This window comes from Cibotium barometz, chromosome 1 (genome assembly GCF_041138505.1).
Source record: "Cibotium barometz isolate CiBa-2024 chromosome 1, ASM4113850v1, whole genome shotgun sequence".
Taxonomy (NCBI): Eukaryota; Viridiplantae; Streptophyta; class Polypodiopsida; order Cyatheales; family Cibotiaceae; genus Cibotium; species Cibotium barometz.
Genome location: NC_141046.1, coordinates 31509364 through 31525678, shown reverse-complemented (window position 1 = coordinate 31525678; position 16315 = coordinate 31509364).

Here is a 16315-nt window from a genome sequence, read left to right as displayed (position 1 = left end):
GATATTAGATACATTTTTTCACGAAGTTGAATCCAATTAGTGATGTAACACTTGCACATAGGGAGCCATTCAAAAGTATACTCATACAAAAATGAAAAATATGAAGTGAGAAAATAACATTAAGATCTTATACTTAATTGGTAAATGTTCAATATCACTGCCATTCTCCCTTACATTCAAGGAAGAATGGCACTGGTGCAATTCTCAAGGCATCCCATCACCTTGAAGGGGAGAATGGCAATGCTAAAGGGGGAGAATGGTACCACTACATTTCTAACTTTAATTTAAGGAAGAATGGCAATGGTGCCGTTCTCAAGGACTCCCTTCACCTTGAAGGGAAGAATGGCAATGGTGTCATTCTCAAGGCCTCCCATCACCTTAAAGAGCAGAGAATGGCACCACTACCATTCTCAAAGCCTCCTATCACCTCAAAGGGGAGAATGGCATTCTCAAGGCCTCACATCACCTTGAAGGGGAAAATGGCACCATTGCCATTGTCCCTTACATTCAAGGAATAATTGTTGTGGTGCCATTCTTAAGGCCTCCCATCACCTTGAAGGGGAGAATGGCACCACTGCCATTCTCCCTTACATTCAATGAAGAATGGCAGTGGTGCTATTCTAAAGGTATCCTATCACCTTGAAGAAAGAAAGACACCACTGCCATTCTCCCTTACATTCAAGGAAGAATGGCAATGGTTCTATTCTCAAGGCATCCCTTCACCTTGAAGGGGGGAATCGCACCATTGCCATATTCCCCCTTACGTTCAAGGAAGAATGGTAGTGGTTCCATTCTCAAGACATCCCATCACCTTGATTTAAGGGAAGAATTGCACCATTGCCATTTCTCAAGGCCTCCCCCATCACCTTAAAGGCAAGATGGGCACCACTCCCATTCTCAAGCCTCCCATCCCATCACCATGAAGGGGAGAATGGCACCACTGCCATTCTCCCTTACATTCAAGGAAGAATGGCAGTGGTGCCATTCTCAAGGTATCCCATCACCTTGAAGGGGGGAATGGCACCACTGCCATTGTCCCCTTACATTCAAGGAAGAATGGCAATGGTGCCATTATCAAGGCCTCCCATCACCTTGATTAAAGGGGAGAATGGAACCACTTCCATTCTCAGGGCCTCCCATCACCTTAAAGGGGAGAATGGTAGCACTACCATTCTCAAGGCCTCCTATCCCATCACCTTGAAGGGAAGAATGGCACCATTTCCATTCCCCCTCACGTTCAAGGAAGAATGGCAGTGCTGCCATTCTCAAGACCTCACATCACCTTGAAGGGGAGAATGGAACCAACACTGCCATTCTCCCTTACATTCAAGGAAGAATGGCAGTGGTGCCATTCTCAAGGCATCCCATCATTTTGATTGAAGGGGAGAATGGCAACACTACCAGTCTCTCAAGGTCCCCCATCACCTTAAATGGGAGAATGGCACCACTGCCGTTCTCAAGGCCTCCCATCCCATCACATTTAAGGGGGGAATGGAACCACTGGCATTCTCCCTTATGTTTAACAACGAAGAATGGAAGTGGTGCCTTTGTTAAGGCATCTCATCACCTTGAAGAGGATAATGTCACCACCACTACCATTCTCCCTTACATTCAAGGAAGAATGGAAATGGTGCCATTCTCAAGGCATCCCATCACCTTGATTTAAGTGGAGAATGGAAGTGGTCCATTCTTAGTGCCTTCCATCACCTTAAAGGGGAGAATGGAACTATTGCCATTCTCAAGGCCTGCCATCCCATCACCTTGTGAAGGGGAGAATGACACCACTACCATTATCCCTTATGTTTAAGGAAGAATGGTAGTGGTGCCCTTCTTAAGGCCTCACATCACCTTGAATGGGAGAATAGCACCACTGCCGTTCTCCCTTTAATTAAAGGGAGAATGGTTGTGGTGCCATTCTCAAGGCATTCCATCACCTTGAATGTAAGGGAGAATGGTAGTGGTTGCATTCTCAAGGCAGCCTTGAAGGGGAGAATGACAACACTGTCATTCTCTCTTACATTCAAGGAAAAATGGGCATGGTGCCATTATCAAGGCATCCCATCACCTTGAAGGGGGGAATGGCACTACTGCCATTCTCCCTTACATTCAAGGAAGAATGTCACCACTTCCATTCTCCCTTACATTCAAGAAAGATTGGCACAACTGTCATTCTTAAGGCCTAGCCTCCCATCACCTTTCATGTCAAGGAGAATTGTAGTGGTGCCATTCTCAAAGCCTCCCATCACCTTTCATGTCAAGGAGAATTGTAGTGGTGCCATTCTCAAAGCCTCCTATCACCTTGAAGGGGAGAATGGCACCACTACCATTCTCCCTTACATTTTAGGAAAAATAGCAGTGGTACCATTCTCAAAGCCTCCCATCACCTTGAAGGGAAGAATGGCACCACTGCCATTCTTAAGGCCTCACCTCCCATCACCTTGATTGAAAGGGAGAATGTCACCACTCGCATTCTCCCTTACATTCAAGAAAGAATGGCTATGGTGCAATTCTCAAGGCCTCTCACATCACCTCGATTGAAGGGGAGAATGGCACTAGTGCTATTCTCCCTTACATTCAAAGAAGAATTGAAAAGATGTAGGGGGGAAGAGAGCTTGAGCTCTTACAAGCACACACACACACACTCATAAAAACCCTAGAAGAGAACACGCAAGATGAGAGGCTGAAAATTGTTGTTCTTCTTCTTCTCCACAAAAGGGTTGTACAAAAAGGAAAAGGGAAATACAACATAAGTACTAAAGTATTATGTACATGTGGTCCATAATGTGAACACACTATGTGAGTGAGCTAAGTATGCCATAACTCAATGGTGGCCTAGTAGATGGTGTAAACTAGCTACAAAATCACTGGCAAAGATCTATCATGTTAGCATCCTACCAAACACGCCAATGATGTAAGTGGTGGAAACGGTCACCCAGGCATATCATAAGTGTTAGCGCGTGTTCAGCTTGACATCTCAATACTCCCCCTCAATCTCAATTCCATCTCTAGGACTCCAAGCATAGTCTGAAATCTATGAAGCTTCTCTGCTCCCAAGGCTTTCATGAAAATGTCAGCTATCTGCTCCTTTGTGCTAACACATAGAGTGAATGATCAGCATCTGCTATATGAAAACCAATGGTAATAAGATATTGTGCTATCTTATCATGCCATGCTCTAGGTGCCCATTTCAAGCCATACAAGGATTTATGTAACTTGCATACAAAATCAAGTCATACAAGGCTTTATGTAACTTGCATACAAAATCAAGGTGACCCACATCTTCATATCCTAGGTGGCCGATCCATATACACCTCTTCTTGCAAATCACCATGCAAGAACACATTCTTAACATCCATTTGTTGTAAAACCCATCCTTTTGATGCAGCCACTGCAATAATATCTCTCATCAACACGGTTGCCATCTTGGCAAAACAACGGGGTTGAACGTCTCCTCATAAATCAATGCCATAATTTTAAGCATAACCTTTGGCAACCAATCTTTCTTTATACCTACTAATACTTCCATGTGAGTTGTGCTTTATTTTGTACACCCACTTGCATCCAATAGCCTTCTTGTCCTCAGGCAATGGCACCAATTCCCAAAGTCTCATTTGCATCCAATGCAACCATTTCTTCATCCATGACTTTCTCCCAATCTAAATTCCTAACAGCTTCTTCAAAACATGTGGGTTCAACATCTTGCACAACTTTATCTATATATGCATAATGATGAGTGACATAACCATCATATGTTAACCTACTAACAGCTTCTTCAAAACATGTGGGTTCAACATCTTGCACAACTGTATCTATATATGCATAATGATGAGCAACATAACTATCATATGTCAACCTATCAGCAGGTTTTTTGAATCTTCCTGATCTGTGTTGTCCATGATCACTACCTGGCATTTTTGCAGCTTCTCTTGCCTTCCTTATGCCAGGTGTTCTAATAGTTGGAATCCTAAGCTATCAAGGCTTTGCTCCAAGCCATTAGACTCTCCATCAACATAACAATTCCCTACAGAAATGTTGGGCATACCAGGAGGCTCACCACCAACCTTCTCTTTGCCTTTTCGTGATGTACCAACTACATTTTTTAGGACTGGTATTTTGACGCATCCTGCCACTCCATGGTCTATCAATAGACCCAACACAAGAGGACTCTCTAGGTCCACTTAATAACTATGATTGTTGACTTGCATTTTGTGCAATCGCATTTCTAGTTACATCAACCCCAATGGCATCTTTCGTAGCAACACTATATTCGTGAGTTTGGGAATTTCCCAACTCCCATTTTTTGAATACTAAAAAGGTGGGACCTGGATAACATGCCTATAAGTTTTTCAAAACCATATCATGTGACCTATTGTTGGAAAGCGCTTGGAAAATGGAATCTAGTGAGCTATAGAGCGCTCAATTTGGAGTAACAATGTTCAAGTTATGATTAATCCAAAGATTTGACCACGTGTCCCAAACTTATGGGAAATTCCCATATTCCCCAATATGGTGTTTAGCTGCATATACTAGCTACTCATTTCATCAAACACAACATTTCTGCTTACCCTTAACTCACGTGTAGTAGGATTATAGCATCTATATCCTTTTTTCTTTAAGGGAATATCCAATACTTTTCCACTTCACATGTTGCATTACTTTGGCTAAAGGACACATAATTATTTTGTTGGACTTTCCCACTTCTCATGTCATTTTGCTTCTTATAGCAATCTACCTGCACATGCCCAGATTTGCCATAATAAAAATAGCCTCGTGTCATTTTGCTTCCTTTGCCAATTTCCACGAGCTCTATGACTCCCCTTGTCTCTTAACTAGCCTCTTCCACCTATGTGTTGTTGTTGTGATTCATGGGACTATTGTTGTTTGTTGACCATAATTTTTATTACCCATTCGGCCACCACCTATGTGTTGTTGTTGTGATTCATGGGACTATTGTTGTTTGTTGACCATATTAAAAATAGCCTCGTGTCATTTTGCTTCCTTTGCCAATTTCCATGAGATCTATGACTCCCCTTGCCTCTTAACTAGCCTCTTCCACCTATGTGTTGTTGTTGTTGTGATTCATGGGACTATTGTTGTTTGTTGACCATACTTTTTATTACCCATTCGGCCACCACCTTGGCCATGGTCTCGTCCTCTACCTCATCCTCTACCTGCACTTGTGTAGAAGGCAAGTTGCTCTCCAAACTGCCTTTGTTTTGTGAAGAAGACTGGTCTTCACCCAAACTCTTTTCTTTAATGATCAGCATTGATACCAAATCTGTAAAGTTGGGAATGTTCTCTCGAGTCTGAATAAACATCTTGAATGCCTTATATTGTGGACCAAAACCACGTAGACATACTTCCACCTTATCATCATGATCAACAAAAACACCAATAGATGCAAGGGATTCAACAATGCCCTTGATCTTCAAGGCATAATCATTCACATACATTTTTTTCTTCTCCATAGTATGAAGCTCATTCTTTAACTGAATCTTTGTGCCTTGATGCTAGCTTCATACAGCTTCACTAAGGTGTCCCATGTCTCCTTGGGTCAACTGGCATCCCATATATGCCCAATCATGGTATCCAATATGCTAATAAAAATCCAACACATGACTTTCCTTGCTCCTTAATTCCAATCCTTGTATTCTTTTACATTTGCAGCAGTTGGATTAATCTTCGGCATCTTTGGTGCCTCCTCATGTTCACCTTCAATGTAGTCCCAATAGCCTTTTTCCATAAGAAAATTTGTCAATTTAAACCTTCAAGCATGGAAGTTGTCCTTATCAAGTTTCTCTAACAATCTGGTTAATTCTATCATTTGACATCTTGCCTACTATAACATAAACTCACCAAAAATAGCACTCTTGTTTGACCTACACAAACTGATATATTCTCTCAAGAGCGGTACTATGCTACACCCAAATTGTCACAACCAGTGAGACCTCAACTTGCATACATATACCCAATAGCACATGTAAGACCTCTTTGTAGTACACACAGTGTTTGCACAACCAAATTCCCTTCCTGTGTAGTTCCAAAAATAGAATTCTGCAAAGAATTGAAACTTACCCCCGCAGTGCCCTGAACGTCCTGCTGCGAACTGAAAACCGGAGGTCCAGATGTGCCAAAAATGCATTTTTTACTCCAAAAGTGTCGTCCAAAGGAAAATATAGTTTCCATGTAGCTCCACTCCTCCTGAAGAGAGCTCCTCAATCGGAGTTTGTTTTCCGGTACCTCCCAAGAGCTTCTGATTGACAAGGGTGTAGTAGCCAACACAAAGGGGGAAGAGTAAGTGAATCTCTTATCCTCGTACCGCTTCTTGTGCTTCTCTTGCTTGCTTCTTAGCTTCTTAGCATGAACTTGGCTTTGATACCATGAAAAGATGCAAAGGTAGGAAGAGAGCTTGGGCTCTTGCAAGCACACGCACACTCACACAAACCCTAGAAGAGAACACACAAGATGAGAGGCTGAAAATTCTTCTTCTTCTTCTTCTCCACAAAAGGGTTCTACAAAAAGGATAAGGGAAATACAATATAAGTAATAAAGTACTATGTACATGCGGTCCATAATGTGAACATGCTAAGTGAGTGAGCTGGAAAGATAAGTATGCTATAACTCAATGTGGACTAGTAGCTAGTGTAGTCTAGCTGAAGAATCACTGGTGGCGAAGATCTATCATGTCGGCATCCTACCAAACACACCAGTGATGTAAGTGGCAAAAACAGACACCCAGGAATATCATAAGTTTCAGCTCGTGTGTTGAGCTTGACATCTCAACAAGAATGACTAATGGTGCCATTCTCAAGGCCTCTCATTACCTTGAAGGGGATAATGGCGTGCCATTCTCCACTTCAAGGTGATGAGAGGCCTTGACAATGGCACCACTTCCATTATGGCAACGGTGTTATTCTCAAGGCCTCCCATCACCTTTCAAAGAAAATGGCACCATTGCCATTATCCCTTACATTCAATAAAGAATGGAAGTGGTGCCATTCTCAAGGCCTCCCATCACCTTGATTGAAGGGGTTAATATGGCACCACTGCTATTCTCCCTTACATTCAAGAAAGAACGATAGAAGAGGGAGAAGAAGTTGTGAAGCTTGCCATTGGAGCTGTGAGCTTGGAGCACACCAATTTTCATCAAATCTGAGAGCTTGGCCTACCAAAGCTAAGGACAACTAAACATCCTTGAGCGGATTGCAGGTGCAAAAACACAAACAACACTAGATTTGAGTTTCCCAAAGCATAAAAAAATTCTGTTTTGCAAGCTCTCCATTGAAGCTTGAGTGTGGTGAATGTATGAGGAAAATGGTTGCAAATCTGACAAAGAATCATGTATCAGGCAAATGGGAATGTATTGACAACTCATGTGCAAGCCCTACATTGAATTTGGAGCAAAGTTGATGCATATTAGTGAGTGGAAATTCACTGGTTTGAAGTCCTCACAAAAACAGAGAAGAGATGTCCATTGTGGATGAAATTGAAGTGAGTGGAAATTCACTGGTTTGAAGTCCTCACAAAAACAGAGAAGAGATGTCCATTGTGGATGAAATTGAAGCCGGTTTTTTATAAAAATCACCTTAATGATGGATTGTGCACATGCCTAAGAGTGTTGGTAGCTCACCTATACCTTCAATAGCCACTACAAACCTCTCAAATCTCCTCAGGAGCAAGCGGTGCAGCCTGTAGGGCAAAAACAAAGCAGAAATCTCAATACTTTGCAAAGTGGAGGCCAAATTCTACTTTGGTGATTGATTAAATTCAGAATTTGCTTAGCGATTTTGTGATACACATACTTGAGAAGGTTGCTATGTGATTGGTTGGAGCAATTATGCATTATGGAGCTGATTAAACACGTTGTCTATAGTGATTAGTGAAATAGAGGGTTATTAATTGGCTAATTACTCTCTCAACTTAAACAATTGGTCTAATTCCTTTTACATGGAGTTAGTAGAAATCATTGCTAAGCTAATGAATGCCTGGTCTCTCAATTTGGACAAGAATCAAAGGAATTAGAGCACTTTTACTACTAGTTTTTCCTGGTTTTACTAGTTTTTCTCAAAACAGAGAAGGGGATTTGATAATTTTGGTATGTACGTACCTTGGTTGGTGTTAATATGAAACATTGAGATTGTTTAGGTGTCAATGCAAGTTATCCACACTTGATTGAACCATTACATTGCAATTTGAAGCCTTGGAAAGCGCACCAAAACAGGGTACTTTGGACTGTGTATGCCAGTTCGATTTGAATGCAATCAGAGTGAATTTGTACATCAACAGTGAAGTTCGTTGAGTACTTTAGAGTATCTGGAATACTTATTAAAGTGTGGTTGAGCCGAGGAAGGCTCAGTTATAGAATTGGATGTGTGTGGAAGGTGCATTTGCATTGAGCAAATATGTTAGACAACCCAGTACAGATTGTGGGTGAGAAGTTGGATAGAAAGAACTTCCAGGCATGGAAGTACATGATTAAAAGCTTTCTGAAGGGAAAAGGATTTTGAAACCTTGTTATAGGTGCAGAGCAGCCAAAGTCGAAACTACCCCGACAACCTACACAACAACAGGTTGTAGCTCATAAGCAATGGTCAGAGAGAGCATACAAAGTTTTGCATTACTCATTAGGAAGTGAATGGGGTCTTCTTGGGCCCTTTAATTTGCCCAAGCCTAATCAAGGTGATTAAGGAATAGCCAAATGGGGGGTTGCCATGTGGACTGAAATGTTGGGTTTTTAAGAGAGGTGTAAGAGTGGTCAAAGGGTGCACTTTTTTCCCAAAAAGGAGGGGGGGGGGCAATTTTACAATTTTCGGACCTCCATAACTTCTACATACAAGCTCCGATTTGAGCAGAGATTACAGATCCGTGATCTACGCATTAAGAGCTTTCCATAGATATGTTACATGATATTGTTTTATCTGCTAGATTTTAAATTCAAATTTTTTCCCAAAATTCAAATTCGAATAAAGTAGCCGTTTTGAAGCTTCTAATTAGAAAACGTTTCTTCTTAAGAGAAAAGGTTTGACTCCCTTAAACTGCCAAATAAAAGGGCCCAAGAAGCCTTCCATTGAGGTCCTAATGTGTCTATATGTATCTCGGATGCTATACTCATACATATACATGATGCTGAGAATCCCAAGGATGCATGGGATACTTTAGTAAAGCTGTTTGGTACAGATACTAGTGCTCATAAGTCTCAGTTAAGACAATAGATTCATAATGTGAAGAAGAAAGGAAGGAGTATTCATGATTATGTACAAGAGATAAAGAAGTATGCAAATGTATTGGCAACTATCAATGCCCCCATGCCTGATGATGATTTGGTAGACATTATTGCCTTGCGTGGTCTTGGCAAGGAGTACAAGTTTTTTGATACATCTATTTTTGTTCAGAGAACAAGTTTACCAGATTTTGATGAGTTGGTTTCACTCTTGCTTGTTGAGGAAATCAAACTCAGTGACTCTTTTCATGATGCATCTACTAGCCATGATGATAATGGCAGAAATCAGGCTTTCTATTCACAAAGGGGATTTAGAGGCAAGGGGAGATTTGCATCACGAGGTCATGGTAATGGTCATGGATGGCAGGATAGGTCACCCCACAACAGAATTTTCAACCTACATATGGTGCTAGAGGTGGTCGTGGATATACACCTCAGAGAGGCAGAGGTAATCCTCGTGGTAGAGGATGTTGGCAAGGCCAACAAACATCTATGCAAAATGTGGAATGCCATTACTGTGGGAAATTTGGTCATATGGCATGTGATTATTTCCACAAACAAAATGATTTGAGAGGGGGTAGAGCACAACATGGTGGACATTAGGCACAACATGGTGGAAATTATGCAAATGGTGGAAATTTTGCATCAAGCAGTAATGATGGCAGCGCAAATCACTTGTTTGCCATGAAACATGTCGTGGGATTTATGATGACAAATGATGAGACAGTGACGACACTTGGTATATGGACTCTGGAGGAGCATCAAACCATATGACTTGTCATGGCGAATGGTTTGAACATATGAAGCCTATATGGATGTGAAAGGCTATGTGGAAATAGGAGATGATTCCCAACATGATATCACTCACGTTGGAAGTGTACCATTGGTTATGCACAATGGTGAAACAAAGTCTATGGCAGATGTCTTGTATGTGCCTTTTATTACAAAAAGTTTGGCCTCAGTTGGTCAAATGTGGAACAGGGTTTACAGGTTCGTTTCAACGAGCATGGTTGCTTCGTTGAGGATTTCAAAAATGGATGTAGAGTCATTGCCAAAGGCAAGAAAGAAGGCAGGTTATTTAAGTTAGATGCTGGGATTCCTGAGTTGAAATCAGCCATGTTCTCTAAAAGCCAAAATGTGGTACAAGACATTAACATGTGGCATAAAAGGATTGTGACTCATACAAAGGTTAAAGAACGTGTAGGCAAGAGGCATTGTTAGTGGGCTACCTAGATTCAAGTATGATGGGAATATGCATGTCTGTGATGTTGCCAGTTTGGAAAGCAAGCAAGGAAGGCAACATGAGTAGCAGGCCACTTGAGATAGTTCATAGTGATGTATGGGGTCCTGCACAAAACCCATCCATTAAAGGTAGCTTGTATTATGTGACATTCATTGATGATTTTAGCATAATGACTTGGATTTACTTTCTCAGAGAGAAAAGTGAAGTGTTGGGAAAGTTTATGGACTTCAAAGCTTTTGCAGAGAAGCAATATGGCTCTTTGAGGACAAATGGAGGTGGTGAATATACCTCACATGCTTTTGAGAATTGCTTGAGAAAGCATGGCATAAGAAGGTAGCTAACTTGCAGGTACACACCTCAGCAAAATGGTGTTGCTGAGAGGAAAAATAGAGTCATTTGTGATGTGACCAGGGCAATGCTCAATGCAAAAAGCATGCCAGACTATTATTGGGCAAAAGCGTGTGCCACAGCGGTGTATGTACTTAATAAGACACCCACAGCAGCCATACATAGAAGTACGCTAGAGATGCATCTTACAGGTTTTAGGCCATACATTGGACACCTCAAAGTGTTTGGTTGCATAGCTTACGTGCATGTGCCAGATGAGAGAAGGAGGAAGTTGGATCCTAAAGTAGAAAAGTGCATTTTTATTGGGTATGCACAGAATCGCAAGGCATATAAATGTTATAATCCACAAACTAGGCAAGTGGTTATCTCACGAGATGTGGTGTTGGTACAAGGAAAAGGATGAGGGTGTCATTGATTCTATTGATGCTGATGTGCATGTGAACTTGTCACAAGCAAGTTCTATTTCTATGTATGGGCCAGCAGAGTCTGAGAGTAGTACTATACGTCCATGGTTAGGACGCTTGAGACATGAGAGTGTGAGCACTGGGAGTAGTGCTGTGGATAAAGGGAAAAAGAAGGTTGAAGGAATTGGCATTACAAGTTATGAGTTGTCAAGTTCAAAAAGTTTGGATGAGGAACTTGGCATACGAGTTTTACGCACACCAGCAGGTGGTGTAAGGCAGGATAGATATGTGCCTCCACATGCTAGAGTGATAGGTGGTCAGAGTGATCCGCATGCATTGCAAAGATCCCAAAGGGTCAGGTATCCAATTGACAGGTTGACATATCGTGACTTTGCTATGCATTACATATATATGACCTCTTTGGGTGAAGCATGTGAAACCTACATGCTATACAGAAGCTATTGGGAAGCATGTATGGGAGAAGGCAATGTATGTTGAGATGGACGCATTGGTTCGTAATGAAACTTGGGATTTGGTTGCCTTACCACAAGGCAAAAATGTCATTGGTTGCAAATGGGTTTATAAGGTGAAATGCAAATCAGATGGTTCCATTGAGTGCCATAAAGCGCGGTCGGTAGCTAAGGGTTATGCACAAACCCAAGGCTTAGACTATGATGAAACATTTAGTCCAGTTGCAAAGATAGGAACAGTGAGAGCAGTCATTGCTATGGCTACAGCAAATGGTTGGGAAATGCATCAAATAAATGGATGTGAAAAATGCATTTCTAAATGGTGATTTACAAGAGGAAGTGTATATGGCACAGCCAGAAGGATATGTACACCCAAGGTACCCCACTCATGTATGTAGATTAAGGAAAGTATTATATGGTTTAAAGCAAGCACCTCGTGCTTGGAGTGATAAGATAAGCCGATATCTTATCTCCCTTGGATTTCAAGTTTCTTTAGCAGATTCTTCACTCTATGTGAAGAAAACAGATCATGGGATTGTCTGGCTTGTCATCTATGTAGATGACTTGATGATTTTCATAGGAGATCATGCTACAGATGTTATGCATGTCAAGAAGGCATTGAGTGGACAGTTTGATATGAAAGACTTGGGTGAATTGAGATATTTTCTTGGGATTGAAGTGATCAAAGACCATGCAGGTGAAAGATCCTACCCCCTTCGCGCAACGGATTCGGGGGTGATAGCAACGGAAGTAGCACTCCTTGCACGGTGTAGGGTCCTCTCACTCGGGGCCTCGCCCATGGATATACGAATAGGAGACTAATCCCTCGGTTCTTCCAAAACCGAACCCGAAAAAACTTCCCTTGCCCGGAAAGCACGGGCGATTCCTCCAAGATATTTTTACTCTAACGTAGTCAAGGTCATTTTACTGACCAAACTAATCTGACCGAACCTAAAGTCACTTGTGGTCAGATCAAGGAAGAAACTTGCACTTGGATCATAGAGATCAATGTTTGTTTCCCCATCAAGAGGCACAGCCGTTGATTCCTTTTTCCATAGAACAATTACTATCCGAGATTTACTTCATCTAGCGTACTACAATAGAAATTGAGTCTCATTTTACGGATCCATTAGTCCAGTCTACCCCATCCAGTCCCATGGGTTAGCCAACCGCCCAACCGCCCAACCACTGTAGTGATGGGATCCAATTAAGAATTTGGTTAGGTTTTATCCCAGGTACGAGGGAAAAGAGCTCCCAAGCCCCCTTGCCGGATGTTCATGCAAACTTAAAGCTAGTCATACCACTTACATGTTGAAATATACAAGTGAATAGGGTGTGTGCGGGAACAAGCCCTTGGCACAAGAGGCTGTAAAAGAGAATCTCTAAATGTGAGAGAACCTATGAAAAGGTGAGAAGAATCTACTGGGAGAGAATAAAGGGTAGTATGAGGAGATTTAGAAGGTGTGGAGATATTCTAGGAGAGGTGGAGAGAATCAAGCAAAAGAGGTGGAGTGAATCAAGGAGAAATCAGTGGGATTAGATGCGTGGATGTAAACTCTATAAATTGAGGCATTGGCCTAATGAGAATTTGCTGGTTTTTGATTATCCATGCCTACATTAAGCTATTAGTTAATTGCTCACTAATTACATCTTAATTATTATCTAATCACTTTGTTAATGATGTTGATTCTAGCATTTGATCCACCATAGCTCATCACATTGCTGTAATTTTACTATGGTATCAGAGCCAAGCCTAGAATTCATCAAGTTTATGAGCCCATTATCTAGTTAATTAGGATTAGTAGATAATTAGAAAATAATCAAAATTTTTAGTTATTTTCAACTAACCTCTGTACCCCCAGCCAGTGGTGGAGGAGCTCCCTCTCCTTGCACACTCAAAATTAGCCCAAACCCTTCTAGCCATAGATAGCACTTCAATTGTACTCCAGCCAGTCGAATCAGAAGCGCAAACCGCCAGCGCATTCAGAAGAATTCACGTTTTTTTTAAAGTGCCGTTTTTCTGAGCAAATCAGTAATTTCTACTTCATCAAATCAAATGGGTCTAATTCCTCTTAGCCCCAGGTGTTTTCAAGCATGCTCTACAAGGTGGTGAAGTCAGAATTTGATTTGATCAAGTCTACAATGAGATCCAAGCTCTTCATCAAATCTACAGAAGGTGACTTTGGTAAAACAGAGATTAAGCATTCAATGTTTGGTCAAATCTTATGTTTCTTGGCTTAATCCTCTTCTAGACTAATTGCTATTGATGGCCTTGAAAGGATTTGAGCTCATTTGAACTCTAAGGCCTCAGATCTGGGCTCCCCGCATACTCTATTTTCTACACATAAAACAGAGGATTAATTTGCTAATCAATGATTAATCAATGCTAATCACTATATTTTGGTGCAATTGAGGGTTCAAATTAACCATTAGGTATCTGATACAGATCCCTATAACTTCAGATTGCAATTCGGAGTTGGTTTGATACTCCAACCATTCCGTATAAATTGGTTACCCTTGATTTAATGTAATTTCTGGTAAAAATATGCTGATAAATTTGTGGTAATCATCATTTTACATTTAACCCTTGGTTAATGCGTGCAAATCACACTCGAGTTCAAGATTATTCACAGCCAGAGTTGCATTTGGAATGTGCATAAGAACGAATGCTATATGCATTATGTATTGGGCAAATTACATCAGTGTAAAAATGGGATCAGACACTGCCCTTGTCCAGAATAAGGCAAGAGGTAAGACCTCCCGCATAGATTATATCAGTGTAAAAATGGGATCAGACACTGCCCTTGTCCAGAATAAGGCAAGAGGTAAGACCTCCCGCATAGATTTGGGTTTGCATTGCATAAGGATACAAGATAAACATCAAAAGCCCAAAAGAACTGTCAACAAAACATTTAAACATGTTGCTCACATGGAGCAAGAAGAACTGACGGACAAGCTCATGGCCCCAGCCATGAAAGAAGAACATCTCTTTCCAAGAAGAGGAACCACACCGAGAAGAAGATCTGAAGGAAGACATGGACGCATGAAGAGAAGCTGCCAACAAGAAGACTGAAAGAAGAGGAAGACATGGACGCGTGAAGAGAAGAGGATCCACACCGAGAAGAAGATCCGAAGGAAGACATGGACGCATGAAGAGAAGCTGCCAACAAGAAGACTGAAAGAAGAGGAAGACATGGACGCGTGAAGAGAAGCTACCACGACAAGAAGACTGAAGACAAGAGAAGGTGTGAGGCTCCAAAGAGTGAGGAGCCATGTGAAAATCTCAGAGAGAGAGAGAGAGAGAGAGAGAGAGAGAGAGAGAGAGAGAGAGAGAGACCCCACAACCCAATGTAACCTGCCCAACAAAATCACCAAATTCTAGTAAAGTCTTTAACGACCTCGGCCATATCACAAAATATTATAATTTAACTACCTCTATTAGAGTTGGGTTTTTTAACTACCTCTATTAGAGTTGGGTTTTTTACCTCTATTAGAGTTGGGTTTTTTACTTCTTGCACGAGGTTGACTCAACATGTTTTTTGCCTTCTCCATTGTTTTCTTCTTTTTCTTAACTTTCTTCTCGAATCTAGAATATGTCGTCTTATGGCATATCCACTTTTCCATTTTGTCCCTCCTCCTCTTTTTCTTCTTCTTCTTAACTTTCTTCTTGGCTCTGGAGTGATTCATCTCTAAGGGCATATCCACCACCTCTGCATCTATCCACTATTTATATGAGTGTATTTTATAAATAAATGGCCAACCATTCATGCCAACTCTCTCCCTCATCCATGATGACAACATATGAGTCATTGCTAGAGAATGCCAAGGTTATAAGCCTCTAGCTAGCTTGCCCTTAGTTTAAAGAGGCCTATACAAAGAAACACACATTTTTTGGCTTATGAAAAAATGCCTATGCATGTGGTCTATAATTAAAAGCCTTATAACCATAAGAAGCCTGTGTAAAGGGGCCTCTATACATAAGTCTTAATGTAAATAGACATATGAATAAGACCTTATGTAAACATGCCTATATATAAGGACTTATGCACATTAGGAGTTTGCAAAGAGGCCTATGCATAGGGGATTATGCACATAAAGCCTTTACGGATGAACACTACAAAGTTATAAGGATGCTAGAGTGATAGCTGAAGTGACACTATGGGGGGCCCCTATAAAGTGTCAATAAGAATGTCATATCTAACACGTCACATTGTACTTTCCTAAGCAACATGTCTTATGTTACTAAGCAAAGTTTTTAATTGAATCTTTTTTAGTATAATACCATGTAAAGAGTCACGTAGCTACTCAAGTTGTGTCACAATGTGACTCACTGGATTCAACCATGTGTGATTTTACGCTTGCATTTCTTCTCTCTCTCTCTCTCTCTCTCTCTCTCACACACACACACACACACACACACACACACACAGTGAAAAAGGAATATTTTTCCAAGTACAAGCTTGTAACAAAGTGAATGGCCTCATATGAATAATGGTTCCAAGGCCACTCGACCATGCCCATGGACAACACTTATGATATAACAGTCGGTCATTTGAAAGTACACCTAAACCACCAAAACTACACCTCATTTTTTATTCTACCAAAAAAACTCCAAAAATGCTATTTTTTG